This window comes from Tachyglossus aculeatus, chromosome 21 (genome assembly GCF_015852505.1).
Source record: "Tachyglossus aculeatus isolate mTacAcu1 chromosome 21, mTacAcu1.pri, whole genome shotgun sequence".
Taxonomy (NCBI): Eukaryota; Metazoa; Chordata; class Mammalia; order Monotremata; family Tachyglossidae; genus Tachyglossus; species Tachyglossus aculeatus.
Window position 1 is genome coordinate 70,450,156 of NC_052086.1, and position 8,618 is coordinate 70,458,773.

The 8,618-nt window shown below is 44.2% G+C and overlaps 1 non-coding gene across 1 annotated transcript; it reads left to right on the forward strand.

Moving 5' to 3' along the window:
• The first annotated feature begins 8,144 nt into the window (after nt 1-8,144).
• On the forward strand, nt 8,145-8,282 carry LOC119943031. The gene has a single exon (XR_005455517.1). It is a non-coding gene; the product is annotated as a small nucleolar RNA SNORA7 (small nucleolar RNA).
• Nucleotides 8,283-8,618: the final 336 nt, after the last annotated feature.

An 8,618-nucleotide genomic window follows, 5' to 3' on the forward strand; every position in this document is an offset into this window, starting at 1 on the left:
CAATGAGCTCACAGTCTAGGGAAGAGAAGTAGCATGTCTAGTGGATAAAGCACGGGCCTGGGAATCAGAAGGACCTGGGCTCTAATCCCGGTTCCCCCACTGGTCTGCTGTGTGTCCTTGGGCAAGTCACTTCAGTTCTCTGTGCCTCAGTTCCCTCATCTGTAAAATGGGGATTAATAACAATAATAACGATGGCATTTATTAAGCACTTACTATGTGCAAAGCACTGTTCTAAGCGCTGGGAAGGTTACAAGGTGATCAGGTTGTCCCACAGGGGGCTCACAGTCTTAATCCCCATTTTACAGATGAGGCCCAGAGAAGTGAAGTTACTTGCCCAAAGTCACACAGCTGACAATTGGCAGAGCAGGGAATTGAACCCATGACCTCTGACTCCAAAGCCCGGGCTCTTTCCACTGAGCCACGCTGCTTCTCTGATTAAGATTAAGACTTCGAGCCCTATGTGGGACTGTGTCCAACCCGATTATCTTGTATCTACCCCAGTGCTTAGAACAGTGCCTGGCACATAATAAATGCTTAACAAATACCATCATAATTATTATTATCAGCTGGCCAGTGGAATGCACAGTGCCATTCACACTCTCATCCCTGCCAGTTTTGTTCCTGCAGGAAAAGAGAGCGCAAGAGCCAATGGGCTGGCAGGAGTGCAGCACAGTGTGATGTGCACATGTGGTCTTCATCATCATCGATGCTATTTACTGAACACCTACTATGTGCAGAGCACTGAACTAAGCCTTTGGGGGAGTACAGTATAACAGAGTAAGTAGACACATTCCCTGCCTACAGCAAGCTTACGAGTCCCGTTAAACAATTACAGGCAGATTCAATCAATCAATCAATTGCATTTATCGAACATTTGTTGTGTGCAGGGCTCTGCACTAAACGCTTGGGAGAGTACAATATAACAAGAGTTGGTAAACACGCTTCCTGCCCACAGTGAGCTCACAAACTAGAGGATAACTGTCAGATTTTAAGCATTTACTGTATGCCACTCACTGTAATAATAATAATAATAATGATGGCATTTATTAAGTGCTTACTATGTGCAAAGTAATAATAATAATGGCATTTATTAAGCGCTTACTATGTGCAAAGCACTGTTCTAAGCCCTGTGGTGGGGGGATATAAGGTGATCAGGTTGCCCCACGGGGGGCTCACAGTCAACCCCCATTTTACAGATGAGGTAACTGAGGCACAGAGTACTGTTCTAAGTGTTGAGAAGGTTACAAGGTGATCAGGTTGTCCCACAGAGGGCTCACGGTCTTAATCCCCATTTTACAGATGAGGGAACTGAGGCACAGGAAAGTGAAGTGACTTGCCCAAAGTCACACAGCCGGGATTTGAACCCATGACCTCTGACTCCAAACCTCGTGCTCTTTCCACTGAGCCACGTGTTGGGATAGATACAAGATAATCAAGTTCCACCTAGGGCTCACAGTCTTAGTCGGAGGGAGAAAAGATATTGAATTGCCATTTTGCAGACGAGAAAACTAAGACACAGAGAAGTTAAGTGACTGGTCCAAGGTCACACAAAAGGTGTGTGGCAGAACCAGGATGAAAACCCAGGTCCTCTGACCCCCAAATCCAGGCTCTTTCCCCTAGGCCACACTACTTCCCCAAAGCAGGGCTCTTTCCACTGGGCCAATAGCTGGGTTTCACCTAATCTTCAGTTTTTAAAAAATACCCATAAACAGGAATGCTTCTTAGATCAATAGCATCCTTTTTTCTCTGGTCCTCAGTGGGCTTGGAGGTCAGTCAGGCTACCACGACTTAGCGAGCTGCCAAGATGGTGAGGACCCCAGATTGTGCTGGAAGACTTTTGGGTGGGGGGACCATGTCTACCAACTCTGTTGTACTGTCCTCTCTCGAGTCAATCAATCAATCAATCAAGCATATTTAATGAGTGCTTACTGTGTGCAGAGCACTGTACTAAGCGCTTGGGGAGTACAAGCTGGCAACATATAGAGACAGTCCCTACCCAACAGTGGGCTCACAGTCTAAAAGGGGGAGACAGAGAACAAAACCAAACATACTAACAAAATAAAATAAATAGGATATGTACAAGTAAAATAAATAAATAAATAGAGTAATAAATATGTACAAACATATACACAGGTCCTTTAGTACACTGATCTGCACATGATAAGCACTCAATAAACACCATTGATAGATTGATCCAGAGATGAGGTCAGGCTGAGGTAAGAAGTCAGTCCCCCACCCCCTTCTAGAAAAATGTTAAAAAGTCCAGCTTTCCAGGTTTCCAGGTTAAAGCATCTGACGCAGTTAGATCAAGAAGCAGAGTGGCGTAGTGGATAGAGCACGGGCCTGGGATTCAGAGGGCCTGGGTTTCTGTCCTGACTCTGCCACTTGTCTGCTATGTGACCTTGGGCAGTTCTCTTCACTTTTCTGTGCATCCGTTACCTCATCCGGAAAATGAGGATTAAGACTATGACCCCCAAGTGGGACTTGGACTGTGTCCAACTTCATTTATTGTGTATAATAATAACGATGGCATTTGTTAAGCGCTTACTTTGTGCCAAACACTGTTCTATGCGCTGGGGAGGGGGGTACAAGGTGATCAGGTTGTCCCACATGGGACTCACAGTCTCAATCCCCGTTTTACAGATGAGGTAACTGAGGCACAGAGAAGGGAAGTGACTTGCCCAGAGTCACGCAGCTCTCTCCCCCTTGTCCCCCTCTCCATCCCCCTCATTTTATCTCCTTCCCTTCCCCACAGCACCTGTATATATGTATATATGTTTGTACATATTTATTACTCTATTTATGTATTTATTTTACTTGTACATATCTATTCTATTTATTTTATTTTGTTAGTATGTTTGGTTTTGTTCTCTGTCTCCCCCTTTTAGACTGTGAGCCCACTGTTGGGGAGGGACTGTCTCTCTAGGTTGCCAACTTGTACTTCCCAAGCACTTAGTACAGTGCTCTGCACACAGTAAGCGCCCAACAAATACGATTGATGATGATGATGATGACAAGAGGTGGAGCCAAGATTAGAACCCATGACCACTGACTCCCAAGCCTGTGCTCTTTCCACTGAGCCCTACTGTATCTACCCCAGCGGCTATTACGGTGCCTGGCACATAGTAAGCACTTACCAAATTCCATAAAAAGCAACAACAAATACCACTTTAAAAAACCTGGGATATACATATATTTTTAAGTAAACCAAAATGAGGGATTTTTTTTTTCTTTTAAGGAGAGGCCCAAAGCGAAAGGGTGAAGGAAACATACTTTGAACTGAAATAAAATGGGTAGAGAGAGGTTTCTTATGTACTTGTGTGAAATGGAACTGAAGAGCAAGTGAGACTTGCTATTACTGTAACACTTCAAAGACGAGGAGACGATTTCTTTCTAGAGTGTTAAAGGATGCTAACTAAAATAGAATGAAAAAACGTGGTTCGGAACTTAAAGCAACACTAACGCAATGCAAACTAATATCTTAATAAGCAGGGGAAAATCTTGGAGATGTTGAAAAAATTTGCTCTGGAATGTTCCCCAATCTAAAAACTTGAGCCATTTTGCCAAGAGAAGCTGCGTGGCTCAGTGGAAAGAGCACGGGCTTGAGAGTCAAAGGTCATGGGTTCTAATCCCTGCTCCACCACTTGTCAGCTGTGTGACTTTGGGCAAGTCACTTAACTTCCCTGTGCCTCAGTTCCCTCATCTGTAAAATGGGGATTAAGACTGTGAGCCCTAAGTGGAACAACTTCATCACCTTGCATCCCCTCCAGCGCTTAGAACAGTGCTTCACACTTAGTAAGTGCTTAACAAATGCTATTATTATTATTATTATTATTATCATCATCATTATTATCATTATTATTCACGGAGGAAACCCGATTAAACCAAAGGTGAAAACGTCCAGAAGAACCATTTTGAGACCATGATTTAAGAAGAATCTAAGGCCCAGAGCTGAGCAACAGGACACCTGGGTTCTAGTGCAATCTCTCCTCTTGACTGCCTCATTGCAAGTTAAGAGAAGCAGTGTGGGTCAGTGGAAAGAGCCCGGGCTTTGGAGTCAGAAGTCATGGGTTCGAATCCCAGCTCTGCTGCTTGTCAGCTGTGTAACTTTGGGCAAGACACTTCACTTCTCTGAGCCTCAGTTCCCTCATCTGTAAAATGGGGATGAAGACTGTGAGCCCCATGTGGGACAACCTGATCACCTTAAATAATAATAATAATGATGTCATTTATTAAGCACTTACTATGTGCACAGCACTGTTCTAAGCGCTGGGGAGGTTACAAGGTGATCAGGTGGGTCCCATGTGGGGTTCACAGTCTTAATCCCTGTTTTACAGATGAGACAACTGAGGCTCAGAGAAGTTAAGTGACTTGCCCAAAGTCACACAGCTGACAAGTGGCGGAGCTGGGATTTGAACCCATGACCTCTGACTCAAAAGCCCGTGCTCTTTCCACTGAGCCACGCTGCTTCTCATAACTTTGTAACCTCCTTGTCACCTTGTAACCTCCCCAGGGCTTAAAACAGTGCTTCGCACTTAGTAAGCGCTTTATAAATGCCATTAAAAAAAAAGTTAAAACCAAAAAAAAGGCCCAAAATTTCTCTGGGTCACAATTGGGCTACCTGAATCTCATGCATTAGCCAGCTAACATATGGGAGTATAGGGGTACTAATAGTTTTTGTTACAGTGGGGTCGAAGTACCGCAAAGTCATGACCATGTAAATTGGGTTATACTGTGTTATTGTTTGGGTGATTCTGCCAAAAGCTGAAATAACAGCTGTGGGGATGTGACAAGCAGAGGCTAGAGCAGCCACCACTCTCTCCACCTTCAAAGCCTTATTCAAAATGCATCTCCTTCAAGAGGCCTTCATTCATTCATTCATTCATATTTGCTGAGCACATACTGTGTGCAGAGCACTGTACTAAGCGCTTGGGAAGTCCAAGTCGGCAACATCCAGAGACGGTCCCTACCCAACAGCGGGCTCACAGTCTAGAAGGGGGAGACAGACAACAAAACAAAACGTATTAACAAAATAAAATAGATAGAATAGTAAGTATGTACAAGTAAAATCAATAGAATAATAAATCTGTACAAACATATGTACAGGTGCTGTGGGGAGGGGAAGGAGGTAGGGTGGGGGGATGGGGAGGAGGAGAGGAAAAAGGGGGCTCAGTCTGGGAAGGCCTCCTGGAGGAGATGAGCTCCCCGACTAGGCCCTCATTTCCACTTCTCCCACTCCCTTCTGTGTTGCCCTGGCACTTTAATTTGCACCTTTTATTCACCCCGCCTTGAGTCCCTTATGTACACATCCCTAATTTTTTATTTGCATTAATGTCCGTCTCCCCCTCTAGACTGTAAACTCATTATGCTTCTCATTAGGGCAGCAGCGTGGCTCAGAGGAAAGAGCCCGGGCTTTGGAGTCAGAGGTCATGGGTTCAAATCCCAGCTCTGCCAATTGTCAGCTGTGGGACTTTGGGCAAGTTGCTTCACTTCTCTGGGCCTCAGTTTCCTCATCTGTAAAATGGGGATGAAGACTGTGAGCCCCCCGTGGGACAACCTGATCACCTTGTATCTACCCCAGCGTTTAGAACAGTGCTTTGCACATAGTAAATGCTTAATAAATTCCATCATTATTATTATGGGCAAAGAACCTGTCTACCAAGTCTGTTTTATTATTATATTGTACTCTCCGAGTGCTTAGTATAGTGTTCTGCGCATAATAGACGCTCATATTTATTGAGCATTTTCTGAGTGCAAAGTACTGTACTAAGCACTTGGAAAGTACAAATCAGCAATAAAAAGAGACAATCCCTGCCCACACCAGGCTTACAGGGGACAAATAAGACCTGTTTCTACTCAAAGGATGTGACTCCAGAGACACTAGCCACATCACCAAGTCACAATCACTGCTAGCACCTAGTTTAGCCTTTACAAAGTTGCAAACCCACTATTTTTATTTTTTATTGTATTTGTTAAGAAATCACTATATGCCAGGTACTGTACTAAGTGCAGGGGTAGATGAAAACTAATCAGTTGGGACGCAGTCCGTGTCCAACATGGGGCTTACAGTCTTAATCCCCACTTTACAGATGAGGTAACAGAAACAGAGAAGTGACTTGCCCAGGGTCACGCAGGATTATAGCTACAATTAGTGTGGAGCCAGGATTAGAGAAGACAGCCCACTGTTGGGTGGGGACCGTCTCTATATGTTGCCAACTTGTACTTCCCAAGCACTTAGTACAGTGCTCTGCACACAGTAAGCGCTCAATAAATATGATTGATTGGAGCACTTTGAGGAGCGCTTAGTAAAATTCATTCATTCATTCATTCAATCGTATTTATTGAGCGCTTGTGTGCAGAGCACTGTACTAAGCGCTTGGGAAGTACAAATTTACAACATATAGAGACGGTCCCTACCCAACAGCGGGCTCACAGTCTAGAAGGGGGTGATGGACAACAAAACAAAACATATAAACCAAATAAAATCAATAGAATAAATATGTACAAGTAAAATAAATAAATAGAGTAATAAATATGTACAAACATATTTATATATATATATATATAATATATATATATATATATATATATTCCGGTGCTGTGGGGAGGGGAAGGAGGTTAAGGCCAGGGGGGATGGGAGAGGGGGAGAAGGGGAAGAGGAAGGAGGGGGCTCAGTGTGGGAAGGCCTCCTGGAGGAGGTGAACTCTCAGTAGGGCCTTGAAGGGAGGAAGAGGAATGCTTTGCACACAGTAAATGCTCAATAAATAAGACTGAATGAATGAATGAGAGAACAATATAACAGAGTTGGTAGGCATTTTCTCTGCCCACAATGGGTTTACAAGTCTAGAGGGAGAGGCAGACTTTCATATAAATGAATAATTTACGGATATGTCCATACAGGCTGTGGGGCTGAGGGAGGGGTGAATAAAGGGAGCAAATCCATCCTCCCCGCCTTACCTCCTTCCCTTCCCTTCCCCACAGCACCTGCATATGTGTATATATGTTTGTACGCATTTATTACTCTATTTATTTCTTTAACTTGTACATATTTATTCTATTATTTTATTTTGTTAATACATTTTGTTTTGTTCTCTGTCTCCCCCTTCTAGACTGTGAGCCCATTTTTGGAAAGGGACTGTCTCTATATGTTGCCAACTTGTACTTCCCAAGCATTTAGTACAGTGCTCTGCACATAGTAAGCACTCAATAAATATGATTGAATGAATGAATGAATGAAGGGCAACACAGAGAGGAGTGGGAGAAAAGAAAATGAGGGCTTAGTCAGGGAAGGCCTCTCAGAGGAGATTTTGCAGGTGGGGAGAATGATTGGCTGACTGATGGTGATATGAAGAGGGAGGGCATTTCAGGCCAGAGACAGGATGTGGATAGGAAATCAGCGGTGAGATTCTTGGTGATTACTGGGACTCTTGTTACATCCAAGAACTAAAGACACCTACAGGGTGGACTTTGGTCAGGAAGGAAGGACAAGGGGGCATCAATTACTTAAACAGAGCTTGCATCCTAGCCCAGCTTTCTTCCCTGGCTTTGGAGAAATGCAGCTATCACTTTCAGCTGAGTGTTTATTGTTGTGGTGTAAAAGCCAAGGGAGTAGTGTTTCACCCCAAAGGAGCAAGCATGAACTTTAATAACAGTTATTTATATGATCCCATTGTGGACTGAAATAACCTCTTTCAGTCGGGCTTTTTGGCTTCCCTTACCCAGCAATCAAGATGAAGAGATAAACAGATAAATATTTTACACTGACGCTTATTTTCCCCTTCGATTACTGAAGTTGGCAGTCTTCAATTTCCTCCCTCAGTTGTCCGCCTTACACAGTTTAACAGAGAGCAAGCTCAACTGGTTAAATTCTATTGCCTTCAGCAAGATTCTACCGCTGTCGCTGTGTGTGACCAGGAGCAAGCCATAACCTCTCTGAGCATCATACACTCCCTTCCATTCACCTTGAGTGTGGGGATGAGAAGGGAGAATGGCAGGGAGTGGATTTGAGAAGGGCTCATGGACTGGAAAGACCTCACAATGACACTCTCCAGATCTCCCCATCTTAGGTAATAATAACAATAACAATAATGATAATAATAGAGATACTTGTTAAGTGCTTACTATGTGCCAAGCACTGTACTTACCCCTTCTCTGGGTCGTAACTGGAGAGTTTCCAGTACTTTACCAGTCTCGGCTATGGGAGGGAGAGTCAAGCAGAGGCCTACCCATTCCATTCCTAGCTTGGGCAGTGGCTAACGAGTGGAAGGCAATCAGCTACAATTCAAAACTCACCCGTGCCGTGCATCAGCGGCATGGGAGAGAATCGAGGGTGGAGACTCGAGTTTACCACGCAGAAGGCGGCAATGGTAAACCACTTCCGTATTTTTACCAAGAAAACTCTACGGATAAACTACAGATCGATTGCAGATGGAGAGCGGGGCGCTCTGGGAGAGATGTGTCTGTGGTGTCGCTATGGGTCGGAAAGTACTTGACGGCATAAGACAAGACTGTACTTACCCCTGGTGTAGATACAAGAGAATCAGGTTGGATACATTCTCTGTCCCACATGGAGCTCACCATCTAAGGGTGAGAGAGAATAAGCATTGAATCCCCCTTTT